Raw genomic sequence first — 14,374 nt, 5'->3', positions numbered from 1 at the left:
AATACGGTAGCAGTGGTGAAAGGTCAGAGGTGTTGCTTTAAATGAAGACAAAATGGCCAAAAGTGGTGGATCGAAGAACGAGGGTCCATGTAAGATCGCAGGGGGCCGTCGAATAAGCGACGGCAGCCTTACTACCGTAGGTAGCAGAACCCCTGCTGATATTCGGCCCCCCATCGACACCTGACAACCTGCTGGCTGCTACCTACAAATTGCTTTGCATTCGGACCCCTTCCAACCCCATACTCCCTGTCATATTAAGACAGTATTGGAAAATAATTAAAATGTTATGTTCGATGGGATTTTATTGTAACTTCTTAAATATCTTTTTTTCTTTTCTATGATTGATCGTAAAATTAATTTGGCAGAGCAGTTTAATGAAAAAGGTTGTAAATAAAATTTAGCGGTGCAACGAAAAGAAGTGAAAAATCATTGATAGGTAAAAAGTATTTGAAGAAATCCTAAAGAAATAAGATGAACGATGGTCCGAGTATATAAATCCAGAAGCGAATACCACACGATGGGCCCCACACTGTTAATTACTGGACCACACATCTCGTCACGTTGTCCTTTCAACGTGTAAATTCCAGGTATAACATTCTATGACGAATCGTTGCAAGAAAGAACCCTGTTCCTTTCTATCCTCCAACCAGTTGCCTTCTTTTCTCCCTAAACGAGCCAATGACGGATCAAATATTAAGAATTTCCGAGCGTCCAATTAGGAATCAGATTTTTCTATGGCAGTTAACTTCTTTCCCCTCTTTTTTTTTTCGTACAAAAAATTTCCTTTCAATTCGCAAAGGAAGAATGTAACTTATTCAAAATATTTTGTAAGTTAATTCCCAATAAATTAACCGTCGGATGGTTATTTTTCAAAATCCATTTCAAAGAGGAAAAAAGAATCTGCGCCCTTCTTTACGAGTGGGGGGGTGGTTCGAAAGCGTGCCGTAATAATCCCAGAAGGGACGACTTCGTAACGCAACAATTTCCCGGTGCATTAAAGGGGACTTACATATTTTATGGGGATTTTTGCATATAATTTTACGCCGCGTTAGAAGGACATTTAAATACGGCCAGCTGGATAAACATAGCAAGACTTTTCTTTTACGCACAGACGAAGACGAAGAATGCAATTTTCAGACGTGTGTCGGACAAAGATCGAACAAGAGACGCATGTGACCCCATGGGAGAAAGAATAGATAGAGCTTTATATAGGAAGGGTGGTGTTTGCACAGCATGCGATACATGTGTCCACGCGCCCTGTTCCCCATCATTCAAAGGGGGTGGCAGAAACGATTTGACGATTCACTTAAGAGCCACCTTATCAACGATCGGACCACTGATAATCACTGCACTTTCACGGCAATCTTTTTCTCCTCGAAATGCAATCATATAGAGATTGAACCCTGTGCGTTGGCTCGAGGGTGAAAATTGGGGTGGCAGGCTTTTAGGTGCTTCAATAATTCGGCTCGAATGAGCTTCTTGAGGACAGAAATGGGATTATTCGATGCTCTGTTCCATCGTTTTAGATGGTTTTAGTATGCTTCTTGTCTGTTCGAAAGCTTCACACGTTAACCCACGACCAGTGGGGTAACTATAATAGAAGTTTTGCTTAGACTGCACCACTTCCCCTAGCTTCGTTGCTAAATTTTCAAACGGTCATTTAAAACAGTTATTCAGAATTTCTGAATTTTTATTAGCAAATTGTTAATTAATCGCAAAGGATCGGAAAAGAAGGGGTGGTAGTAATCAACGATAAAACACATGGCTGAACTCGCTCTCGACCCTCTAGCAGCGAATTAAAGCAGACCCATTATCTTATGATAATTCTCGCGTCGGGGTTTGAAATTAATCGAGTAACTACAATTTCATAATGGCTACCCCCTAGACTCCTGCGACGGAGGGGAATCGTCCCTTTGTCTCTCCTCTTACCCCTCTGAAAGTTCCTCAGTCTCACCCGTATAACTGGAATGACATAATTGAATAATATAACGCGTAGCCACCCTTGCCGAAGCAGAAACTGGAACCGCATCGAGCTGAACCGAACTGAGTAATGGTGGTGCGAGTCGAGGACTCGTGGGACCTCTCGTCACGCATATTTCATTACGCGATCCGGCAGCTCTGCAACTACGACCTCCCTCCCCCTCCTGCTCTTTACACCCTCGCACCACCGACGTTTGTCCAGGCTCGCTCGAATCGAATCCGGATATCAGCGAACTTAATTAAAGCTCGTCAAGTGCTGCTTCCGTTTCTTTCCAATAACTTCTTTTGGGATCCCAGGGATCCCTGTCGTGACATTTTTAACGAATCATTTTTGGAGTGATTTTTATTTAAAATTGACGATATTCAGCAGCGCCTCTGTCTTTGATAGTCGGCAAAGAACTTGTCCCATCCATTTAAAGTCTCTTCGAAACCTCCCAATTTTGGATGGAGCGCGTGGACCAACTGTAAGGTACTCCCCATTCGCGAAATTCCTGGTCGAGTGAAAAGAGGACCTTTGGTTTCCCTAGGGAAGCCAAGACTGCCGTCCTCGGGACGTTGGTCCTTCGCTTTGATTTATGTCCTTGTAAGTGACGTCACTCGTGTGTATCCGTTCAACTTCCCCTCCTTCCGTTCACCCTGCGTGCACAAAGGATCCGGCGTCATATTATCCCGGGCGTAGCGTATATAAATGACCGAAATTGGAACTTATTGTGTTTGTCATCGGTGCCGGGTAAAACTCTGCTGCTGATTTATCGACGACTCTCGCACTTTCCACCCTTTTCTCTTTTAGATATTCGACCAAGGACATTCGAAACTCCCATTCGTTTCAATGACATTAACACTTTGATTTTCTTCATCTACTTCGTATCTGAATGGAAAAAATTATCGAGATTTCTGATCCGTTAAAATATGATACGCGTTAAGGTGAATCCGTTGGCTGTTAAGATTTTTCCAGCAAACGTAGTTATCGTACTAGTCTCGTTACTCGTCCGTGTCACATCTCGCTCCCAAAGCTCATCTACATGTTTCTTCTGCCCGGCCGGGCTTTATCGCAGTATGCTAATTCCACAGGCGGAAAGATGCAGCCGCGTTAAAGCGATCGCGCGAATAAGATATACCGTGCAGATATCCTCCGGTATAATCCGTGGTATTAGTAAGCGTCCCCGTGACACTAGCATATTCTGCCCGGGCCACTCCATTTGCACCCGGACCCCTATCTCCGCGTCCTTTCCAGTTCAATATAATACCCGGAGTAATTCCCCGGGGGATACGATTCACCGGTGGATACCCGGCACGAACAAGTCCCTTCCTACTTCTGGCACGGATTCAGCCCCCGTAAAATAACGGGACCGGGACTGATACGTTTTGACAATTCTATTACGATTATTTTCATCGCGAACGACAGCTGCTGCTCCGCACCTACGGCCCTCTGGTGACAGGTAGCCTTTCTCTGTTTTATCGACGAGGCAAGGGAACGTGCGATGATCGGCAGACCACTGTTAATCGGTTCGTTCCGCACGTTGGGATTGAGATGAGTGTTTTTTGTTTCCTATATTTAATTAAAGCACGACGATAATTTTAATTAGTTAATAACTTAGAGTAGTATCGCTATTAGGAAATGCATATTCAAACTAGCTCGTTACCCTAGCCAATTATAATGAAAAGAAACAGAAACTCGTGTACAGAAGTGTAGAGAGAATTGCAGAAGAGAACAAATAGCATTGAAAAGTAACAAAGAAGAAAGACGTACAAAAAAAAAAGGCAGTTGATCCCCGACGATAAATTCAAGCAATTCTCGTTACACGCGCGAGCTGCGCTAACGGGAAAATTATGCACGGAACCGCAATAATTTCCGCATCAAATTCCCTGTTCGCGATATTTTAAGGTGTACATTTAAGGACGCGCGGCCAAAGGCGCGAAGAGAAAATTCATTCATTAATATTAACCACGCGGGAAGCCATCGCATTTGCATTTACTGTTCTTGGCTTGGCTGACCAGGAAACGGAATATCCACGTAATTCGTGGCAGTAGGTAGAAGCGTTGCAACTGCAACGTTTTCGTCGTTGTGCAAGCTGCATTATAATGCACATACCTGGCCTGTTAGTGCTCTAGAACAGATGCTGCGTGGGGTATCGAGCGAGCATGCCTTTTTCCTTAAATAATTACTAAATACATCCGACCGCATCGATTCGTTACCACTGTGCGTCGATACGCGTAGGTTAGGTTCGCGTTAATGTGATGAAAAATGAATTCTAACCCAACTTACGTATTACCTAAAAGACCGATTCACTCGTGCGCACGGTGAAAGGTGAATATACGAGTTAAAACGTAGAGTTTGGCGTGGTATGCGCGTAGCAGCATCCGATAGTTAGGTTAAGTGCTAGAATTTTGCGACTCGTCCCGGTAGCCTAACGTTTTCTGCTATCGGCTGGTTGTTATTCCTGACAGCTGTAGTTGCAGCAACGGGGGATTGGCGATATTTTATCGGCGGCAGAGCGTTTCTCTCCCGGGGCCGACAGGTGAGCAGTGTGCACGTGGACAGAGGCGCATCGAATAAGGAATGCAGCTCCGGACAGCCGGAAAAGGCAGCCTGGACCAGAGGGAGAAGAACCACTGACCGGAACACATGTAGAGGACCGTATATGGAGTCACATTGTGAGCGCAATCGCGTGCCACATGAACGATACATATTGCCTTCACAACCAACTGCTCCATTTAGGGATGTCGCCTTTCATATTGCTGCAGTTTCACCACTTCTCCCGATAGCCGATCACCGACGTCTCCTGGACCTCGTCTTTCCGTTGCTTTCCGATCTTTTTCCTCGTCGAAGATCGAAACGGGTTTCAATCAACTTCTGCTTTATTCGATTAAAATTAGTCGTTGTTTTAGTAGATTAATTTTTATAAGGTTATTTATTTGCGCGGGAAAAATGTGTAATGGCGGTTCAATAATCATAAGCATTCGCTTTAACCGAAGAAACTTTTTTAAAAATGTTTTATTAAAGTAGTAAATTCACACAGAATCCCTTCCGAGGAACCGTGAAAAATTTCTCTCGATGGAAGATTAAACTTTTCGCATTCCAACGTTCTCGTAAAGCCCTACAAGTAGCACCACCACCCTCTCGGCCCGCACTGGGATGTTCGCGAGAAGGAACAACTGAAAGGGAGCAACCCGGGGGAAACTTTTCGAGGGTTGTACTGACCCCTGTTCGCTCGTTGTTAATATTTAGGGTAGTGCAGCGCCATGAACAATGCTGGCTGTCCCTCAACGAGCGACGGGGTGTGTCTAACGTTAACCTGTTTCTGCTTCTGAACGCTTGCACAGTTTTGCAAGGCTCACAGACACGAGGGGGAGGGTTCACCACTATCCCCGGGGTTATGATTAATGGATCTGGCGCATATTAGCGCCCACTTGCCGCACCCTTCGCGATTTACATTTCGAATTTAATGATCCTCCCTAGGGGCTGATTGACTTCTGCAATCGGTACGACCGATTTCTTCCACGTATCCATTGCTTTTACTTCAGTTGTGATTTATGAAATATGCGGACTAATAGTTATAAAGCATCGATAAATCTTAAAAGATTCATCAGGGTAAAAAAATGTTCCGTGCTGGCAATTAGCCTGTTATCTGAGACATCTGTGTAACAGTCGACCGAAAAACTGGGATGTTCCACGAGGCAAACGAGAACGGGCTAGACCCGTTGAAACATTCCCCATCGATCGAGAACACTTTCAACCGTGATTCACCGTGTCCCGTAGAAGTTCATGGTCCTCTAGAAAATTGAAGTGCATCCCGTAGTGGTTCGTGGGTGAAATGACAATTATATCTTGACCGGTTCGTATATACATACATACAGATATATTGTATACACACGAACGACAATAGGACACTCAAGTGGGATACAACGTGCATGAAACTTTATTGTTCCCCTGAAAGCGACGGTCAGTTTGGTACATCTGCTGACCCAGCGTCCGTTGCTACACGTAGCAGCGGCGTCATCAACTGCATCGGCGTCATTTAGAAGGAGTTCGGAGTGGACGTATTCCCAAGGACCCGTTCGACGCCACTGGCCTCGTCAGATGAGACCTACTGCACCATCTATATAATTTAGTGTACTTTATTTGTGTTATAAGTGTTAATAAGATCTAGGAAGTGAGGTTAGACTGCTAAATATTGCCATGTTTCAATATGGCGGCGTACCAGTAGGTTTAGGCGTTCAGGAATTTAGGAAAATATTCAAATTGAAGAGCATTATTATAATTGAAACTTCGCTGTGTTAACTGCGTCGTAGATGGTAGATTAGCGTGGGTCGCGTCGCGTCGCGTCGGTTCTGGCTTGCGTTTCACGCGCGATGCGATCGACAACTCTTACACGTGTTTCTAAACAGTTTAATCGCTGAGATATCGTTGGACTGGCGAGTTACTGGCAGCCCGCATGCGTGAAATTACGCAATTTTGGACGATTCCGAGGTAGGAAGTGTCCGGGAGCGTAGAACATGCGGCCGCTGCGCCGTAAAAATGAGACTAATCAGCGCGGATCAAACAGGTGCATCGGGGTTCCACGGTCCGATGGACTTCGAATTTCGTTCGGCTTCCTTAGCCGCGTCTTCCTGCCCGATAAACATCGCGCCAACAACATGACCCACGTCGAAACGCTTCTCTCTTGGGTGACCACGATGCTTACCCTTTCAATGGCCGATTTTCCCAAGCAATTTCTAACTCACCGATCCGATCGTTTATTAATTATCGCCACGTCTTCGACGCTGACGTCCAAGAATGGTTGTACCACGGACAACATCTTTTAACAATTTTTCTCCTTTCCCTGGAACATTCAACGTCAGCAGGATAAATGAAAGGCTGCTCGATGACCTCTGGTCCCAACGATGCCTGGCTTGTACGCAAATCCAAATAATTAGGGGCATCGAAAGGCAACGTGGCTCGATGTCCATCTGGCCTGGCTCGATCTCTCGCGCCACGGGCATCGATCTATCGCACGCGAGGTACAGAGGAAACATGGACGAGCCTAATGATCGAGCATCGACGTAGCCTGGCGTGCGCGCAACGATCCTCGGAGGACACGCAAACGCTTCAGGGCAGACCGGAGTCGTGTGTCAGTCGGCTGATTGACAAGCAGAAAGATTTAGCCGCGATTATTATGATCGTCGTATCGGCCGGTTGCTGAAATTGCCGGCGGGTCGCGCGGGGTCAGCGTTAATTATAGTGGATGCCGGCCGGATATCTATCAGTTTATCGGATCACCGACTGCCCTCAAGTCCTTCTATTTGTTCCGTGCGATACCCAACAAAAGTAGGCCCACTTGTGGGAACAAAGAATCTCCTTACGCTTGCAATCGGTTTCTTAGCTTCAATTCCGTTACCAACTAACGATAAAATACCCTACTGTGATTAGCTTTCTTTAGGTATACAGAGAGGTTATGTTTATACTCGTCTTGCGTAACTTAACCTCCTTTAAGCTAATCCATTTGAAATGATTCTAAGGTGAAGATTCATCGAAATATTCTGACACGTTATTGTAACAAATTTCAGATTCGAGATTCTTGTTCGAGTTCCAACAGCTGTTTCCACTGGGGATTACACATTGGTGCCGGCCCACAATTCCTGGTTCCAAAGCGACCACAGCGACGCCGCACAAAGCATGCCGCAAGCTTCAGCCACGCGCCAAACAACGGCAAACATAATCCGACGTCAGGTAAGCGTCTTAATCCAAGCGCATCCCTGGCTTTGATTTTTTGACGTTGAGTAATAACACGGGATCCTTTAATCCCGCGAAAAGCCCACCTATCACAATACTTCTGCCGCCTATTGTCTGAAACCGCGCCGGTCCAGATAGCGAAGCCTCTGAGCCAGGGGAACAGTAACTGCACTATACCAACTAACAGAGATAAAGGGACAGCGTGGGGATAACATAAGTACAGGCAACGATAAAGATACAAACGTGTGCGTTTCTCTGTGATTGTATAAAAGATATAAGGTTAGGTTATAAGTTCGTACTATCAAATACGCATAACCTAAAGTTACGCTAGTGAACTTAAAATATCCCTAGCCGTTGCATCGAAGGTATAAAGCATGAAAATGGCGAAAGGGAAGATTATCGTAATTCCGCTATGTTGGTCGCGTAGGAATCGTTAAAGTCGTTGAGGCACGTGAAAGTGGCGCGTTATAAGCATCCTAGGGGATGCAGAAAGGGGTGAGCTTAGCTAGGGCAGCCTTGCCCAGCTACGGGGGGCTTGTTGTTATTTACGGTATTTAGATAACCGGCTTACGAAACAGCTAGCACCCCCATCGGACCTGATCCCGTGCACGAGATAGCACCGCTAGTGCTACCAACGACGACCAGCGACAGGGCTACGTGCATTCCGTTCGCAGATTATTATAACGAGCATGGTGTTGCATTAACACGCCTATCTGCTCTCGTGGGAAAAGTCCCAACCGGCTTATAACAATTTCTACATTTCAAAAATATCTCATTTCTTTTAACATCCTGTCCATAGCCTATATCGATAAAATTTCGGACGATTTAATTACGATTTTTGAAAATCATGTTTCCAATTGGAAAGATTACCAAGTAAACGGTTCACGATCGACCCGAAAGGGTGAGGACGATTAATATCCGTGGTCCGTGTCGTGTTTCTAACTGTTTCCTCGCTGTCCAACCTCGCTTCTTGTCCGAGACACTAGGCAGACAAATGAACGCACAGTGACGAGCAGCTTTCGTGAAAACGTCTGCAGATAGCACTGCCACCCCTTTCGATATCCATCTTCGAATAAATACCTAATCGTCATAAATCTCATAAATATCTCCTGTTCACGGATGCAGATTCCTGCGATCCTATCTGTGGATTATTTTCTGGATAAATGGATCCGTCTCCGGACTTTGCCACGCCGCGATCGTATCGTCGCCGTTTTGAATTAGGGGATGTATTACGGGTTAACAGCTTGGAACACGCTTATGGTGTAAATGCTGTCGGATTTTTGAGGGGTGGTTGAAAGAAGTTTAAGCGTCATCGCATCGATGACGTTACATTTATCCGTCGTGTTAAAATATGTAACATCATACAGGAAAAGGTAGAAAGGAAGAGGTAGAGGTAGAAAAGAAGTGTCACATGTCGAATGCAGTTCGTCCGAAAGACAGACTCGTCCGTAAGGGTAATAATGGAAGGGAGCTTATAACACCGGGGCTTCTTGCATTCCAACACGATCTACAATGACACCGGCGGGGTTCGAGGTGGAAAACAGCCCTTCGAATGTGGCATCGTGAAAAAGGCGTTGCGCGATATTAAGCACGCTTGGTAAACGCGATAAATCTGGAGAGACGTAGTTAGACGAATGTCAGCTTGATGTATTAGGGGTTGGGTGGGACCACTCACCCACCACCCACGTGTTTCTTTCTACCATAAGCGACAAGAGGGCTGGTTTGAGGCTTCTTCGGTCGGGAACGTTTTCCTTGCTCGACTTTGTATCGTGGATGAGGGAAAGGGGGAGGCGGATTTCGCAGTGAAAATCGATGCATCACGGGGGTGAAGTAGGCATCAGTTCGTTCGACAGCCGCGTTATCTGGAATAGACGAGCCATCATGGCTGCTGTTGCTCGAATTTACATTCCTGACAGCTATAACTTATCTATGGAAATGAACTTTCACCTTCCCATGAATTATTTTACTTTCATCAATATTCGCAGTAAATGCAATTAGAAAATGATTTTTTAAAAATTCACATTTATCACACCGTGTTTTTACTTCTGTCAGGAATTTTCCACCAAAAAAAAAACAGCTGCTTAAGAATTCTAAAATTTATAAAGAACTTCCCTAATATCTTATTTAAAATTCTCCTTCGTGACTACGCCTTCTTGAAAAAGAAAAAAAGAGAAGAGTAAAGCTCTGGAAAGGCGCATTCTGGTCCGCCATCTTCTAGTTCGACCGAGAATCGTCGCGAAGGGACGAAGACGATGAATTTTATTTTATAGCCGACGTGGGGGAGCAGGCTGCTGGTTCTTAAGGGTGGAATATGTTTCGTATCATCATAGAGGGGTAACCCGCCATCTCCTTCCCATCCATAACGCTCGGAGCCGTGGTGGCAGCCATTTTGAATACATTCTCACCCGAGGAGAGTTATCTCCGAAACGTTTCGATTTCCCATTTAAAGGATCTTATATATACACGTGCTAGGGTGGCAGGGGTGGCGAGGTGAGCATCGAGGAACCGAGGCTAGGGGTTGGTGGTGTCTAAAAATATTAGCTGACTTCCAACCACCCCACCATCCCTTCTCACCGCTCACCCCCTTCTTACCGATACCTATATATATATATATACCACCCTTACTTCCGAGGGTAACTCTGCATCCCCCTTCTTATTGGCCGCTCACTATGCCGTTTGTATATCCGGTCTGGAATCGTATTTATTTCGGTGAAATTATTTTCGACCTAATAGTAAAATACCGATGTAATTCTTCGTGAAAAATAGCTCGATGCTGGTATTTCGGATTTTATTCAGGTTTTTCCTAACCTCTCGTTTCACAGCAAGGGAACATTAGGTTAGGTTAACCTAACCTCTCAGTGTTTACAATAACAAAGAAGGTCGAAAGTAAAAGCAGAGAAGGCAATGGGGCTAATTTAATCCACCGCGAGGAAATCATTCGCCGATCAAGGCCCATGTTTCCATCGAAGCGGAAAAAGAAAACATTAATATTCCCAACTTTTCAACAGCTACTTTCGCATTCAGTCCTCGCGGATGGTGAGCAATATACCGAGGGTATCTTCTTTTCCCGTCGTTCCTCGACGAAAAGAGGGCGGTGAGGGTGGGCGTCGAGGCGCGACAGGGGGTTCCTGCTACCTACCAGCGTATGCTTATTTTAATTGAAACGGTCGAACAGCTCCGAGCTGTCGAGAGAGAGAGAGAGAGAGAGAGAGAGAGAGAGAGAGAGAGAGAGAGCGCGACAGCCTCGAGCAGCAGGATATTGTTTCAAACGAATATGCAAATGATGAGAGAGCGAGCTAGCTACGTGGTCCGTTGTAATTTCTATTGCCAACGCGAATGGATATCCTTACCGTTCCACAGATCCAAAGGAAAAACGTGCAGCGAATGTACTGCTTGTAACCACCCTGGTCCCTCCCCCCCAAACCTCGCTGACTCGCGCTCCGAGGGAAAAGCAATTCTCCTCTTTCGAGATCGCCGTTAACGGTGTAAACAATTTTCATTAAAGAACCGGAGCGTTTTTGGCTTTGAAATGGTTTCTCGGTTTCGCTCTTTCTACCTCGGGGGTGATTAATTAAAAATCGACGTTCGTCATAACGATGTACCGATTGAAGAACAAAATGTGAGGATACCGAACATGGAGAAAATAAGAAGATGGCACCTAATGAAAATCAGATTGAATTTTTCACTGGATCTTCTTTAGTCTGAAGAGAGTTCGATGTGGAAATCGTGTTGAAAAGAAGCTGGCCGAAAATCAGATTTTCCCGGGCCAAGAAGGAAACGAAATTGATGTCCCCGGGGCTGCAAGCCCCGGCCGCTAGGGGTTAACTAAGTGAGCGAGTGACCCGCACTTTGTTCTGCCGCGGCCGGGCAAGAATATATTGATAGTCAGCTCAAAACTCCATTACCAGCCGGTTCCGACTATTCTCTCGTAAATACGAAAATGCTATCCCATTATTTACTGGTTAATTGGATTAATGAGACTCGTTATTTGGTAGAGGGCCGCGAAGCCTTCCGGCCTCGCTAACGTAGGAGAGAATTAAGAGGGGAGAGGTCCTGGGGTCGTAGGTTCAGGCCAGAGGGTAAGACCGTCGTGTGGACAAATACGTTCTGAAACGACACACACAGACGCGGACATAGTGGTACGTGAAATCCGATTAGAATTTTGTGGATTCACTTTTCTCTCGAATGAAAAATGCTTTTTGCATTAAAAAGAGTATATTTTGTTTTAATAAGTAAAAAATCTACCTAAATTGTATTTAAACGAAGAAAAAAAATCTTAGCAATAATAATTAATTATTCTGAATACTTTCACGCAATTCGATTCGCAGATCTCGATTATTCCCGCGATAAATCAAAGATTCTGGTTCGACTCGTTCGGCTCGGTTCTACCGTAGGGGTTGTACTTTTGAAAGTGTGGCGCGATTCCATTAATCAGCGCCACCAAGGTCCCCATATTATATGGAATAAAATTAATGAGATACACAGAAACGCACTCGACTTCCGGCAGCACAGTTCTGAAACTCCCTTTGCTCGAATGTTATGGCTGCTGAATGAAGGGGCACGGTTCTCCGCGCGTCGATGAATTTCAATACGTTTGTTGAGAACTGCTTATGCGATTTATTTATGTATTTCCGATTGAAACGTTTGCATGCGTTCATAGCTTTCGAGTAGCTTGATTCATGGACCAGGGCAGGGCACCGGTCTGTCGTTAATCTTAAAATGTAAATGAAAGTGGTAAAAGGCTTGCGTGTGTTTCAATTTCAATCTCTTATATTAGTAAGAAGATAAAAAGAATCGAGTCGTTTGCGAAGCGTAGTGCATCGTTTGATGGAAGGACGAGGCTCGTTCCACGGTAGGAACTCATCAAAGACAACTAATCCTCGCGTCCAGTCTTCCAGTCCGAGTGGTGCTGGTGGAGTGGGTGCGAGGACGCGTACTGAAGGGCGCAAGAACTCGTGCTGCCCTGTTGGTGATGGCGCGCGTGACCACTAGCCGCAAGCGGCACACACACGCGGCTAGCTGCGAGGACGCTGGAGAATGGAAAGAGAAGGCCAGGATGGGTTAGGGTAGGGAAGGGGAGGGAAGGGACAGGGAGGGTTTTGCAGCCGACAGGATCCCCGGCCGGTGTCCATGGTGGGCTGAGAGGGTGTAAAGATGGCGGCTAGGGAGGGGAGAGAGGAGCGGCGAGAGAGAGAGAAAGGCTGCGCGTCGGTTATGATAAGGCGATGCTTTAATGACAGCGCGTTTCTATGGCAACGGGCGTGTAGGGGCCGGCCGCCGCGACGCCCGGCGTCGGTCAGCGGCGAGGGTGGAGGGTGCATTGAGCGGCCAGCCGCCATACTAGTGGACACACAGCCTCGATTCTCAGGGATGAATTTCTGTGTGCGCGTGCTATTCTCACCCCCCCCCCCCCCCCTCCTCCTCCCTAACTCACCCTGCCACCCTTCGATGTATACGTGCTCTTATTCTCTCCATCGCCCTCTTCTGCCGCCTCCTCAGCCGCCGTCTGCTCCTCCTCGACCCTCTTCCTGCCTGACGCACCCCCATCCCCCTACAACAGGGCCGCAACAATGCTACGTTATCTGAAAACTGGACCGGTGACGAGTGTACCGTTTCAAAAGGCGCCAACTCTTTTCTCAACGCCTCCGCCAACGATTTCGATTTCACCGTTACGGATAAATTTCCATGTGGACCGATCTTTTGCTTCCTATTTCATCGTGCATACAGAGTTTTCCGACTTTTAATTTAACTTTCCCATAAGTTTATAGCGGTAGGTTGTAAGTTTCAAAGAATTATTCATCTCGGTAGGTTGAAAGGCATTTGTTCGGTTTGTATTTATGAAAAATACCGCGAGAAAATAGATGGAAGAAGACTCGGGTTATTCTGAAAGGATAGGAAATTCCATGGAATCTTGCCGACACTCGCTTAACCGGATGCGGTGTCTTAATTTCAATTTGTGCGCTCCCCGGCCAACACGAAGGTGTACATAAGGATTTCCCAAGTTATTAAGCGGCTTCAGAAGTTTCCCAGTAAGGTTCGGATTCCCACAATTAAATGAACCGTACGATCCCCCTGCGTGCGAGAAATCCTACGGCCTGCTCACCTGCCGGAATTGCTCGGCACACGGTCGCCTTTCAGCGGGAACATTTTAGAGAGAACATCAAAGAATCTTTAATCGCCCCCCCCACGTGCGGTCCCCTCTGCGCCATCTCTCGGTGAATACCCGTGATAATCGGCTTGCCCCTCGCAAGCCTTGAAATTTCCGAGGGGAAACTTCGCGACACCAAAGTCAATTCCGATATTAAAAGCTGCCACCGCGAATCGTTTGATAACCATTCGCCAATCGTCATTTTTGCGAATTTCATAGGAAAATTTAAAGAAACTTTTATGAAAATTATTTTTTTTTTTTTCTATTGCCATAACGATTGGTTGTCTAAAATAAATATTGTTTCGTAAAAGCAATTTGGGAAGCTCGAAATCCATTGCTTTGAATCGGTTGAAAATTCAAAACGAAATCACGGTGAACGAGAGGGTAGGACGAGAGAGGGGGGGGGGGGGAGGGGGGGTGATGATCGAGCAAGGTGGGAGGGGGTGGTATCCAGCGATCGCAGAATTTCGAAGGGTGGCCAAGCCGATTCCTGCGGACAAACCGAGCATCAAGTATCCGGGAACACACACGGG

At 46.0% G+C, this 14,374-nt stretch overlaps 1 long non-coding RNA gene across 2 annotated transcripts in view; it reads left to right on the top strand.

Annotated features, from left to right (window-relative positions):
- The window catches only part of LOC117608400 (uncharacterized), an 87,409-nt gene that overhangs the window by 46,867 nt on the left and 26,168 nt on the right, over positions 1-14,374 (top strand). For both annotated transcript variants that reach the window (XR_013063561.1, XR_004582330.2), the window contains exon 2: positions 7,528-7,690. This is a non-coding gene — a long non-coding RNA (uncharacterized LOC117608400). The remainder of the gene's footprint in view (positions 1-7,527; positions 7,691-14,374) is intronic.

Source organism: Osmia lignaria, chromosome 15 (assembly GCF_051020975.1).
Source record: "Osmia lignaria lignaria isolate PbOS001 chromosome 15, iyOsmLign1, whole genome shotgun sequence".
Classification (NCBI taxonomy): domain Eukaryota; kingdom Metazoa; phylum Arthropoda; class Insecta; order Hymenoptera; family Megachilidae; genus Osmia; species Osmia lignaria.
The sequence above is the reverse complement of the archived record's forward strand: the minus strand, read 5'-3'. Positions and strand labels throughout refer to the sequence as shown.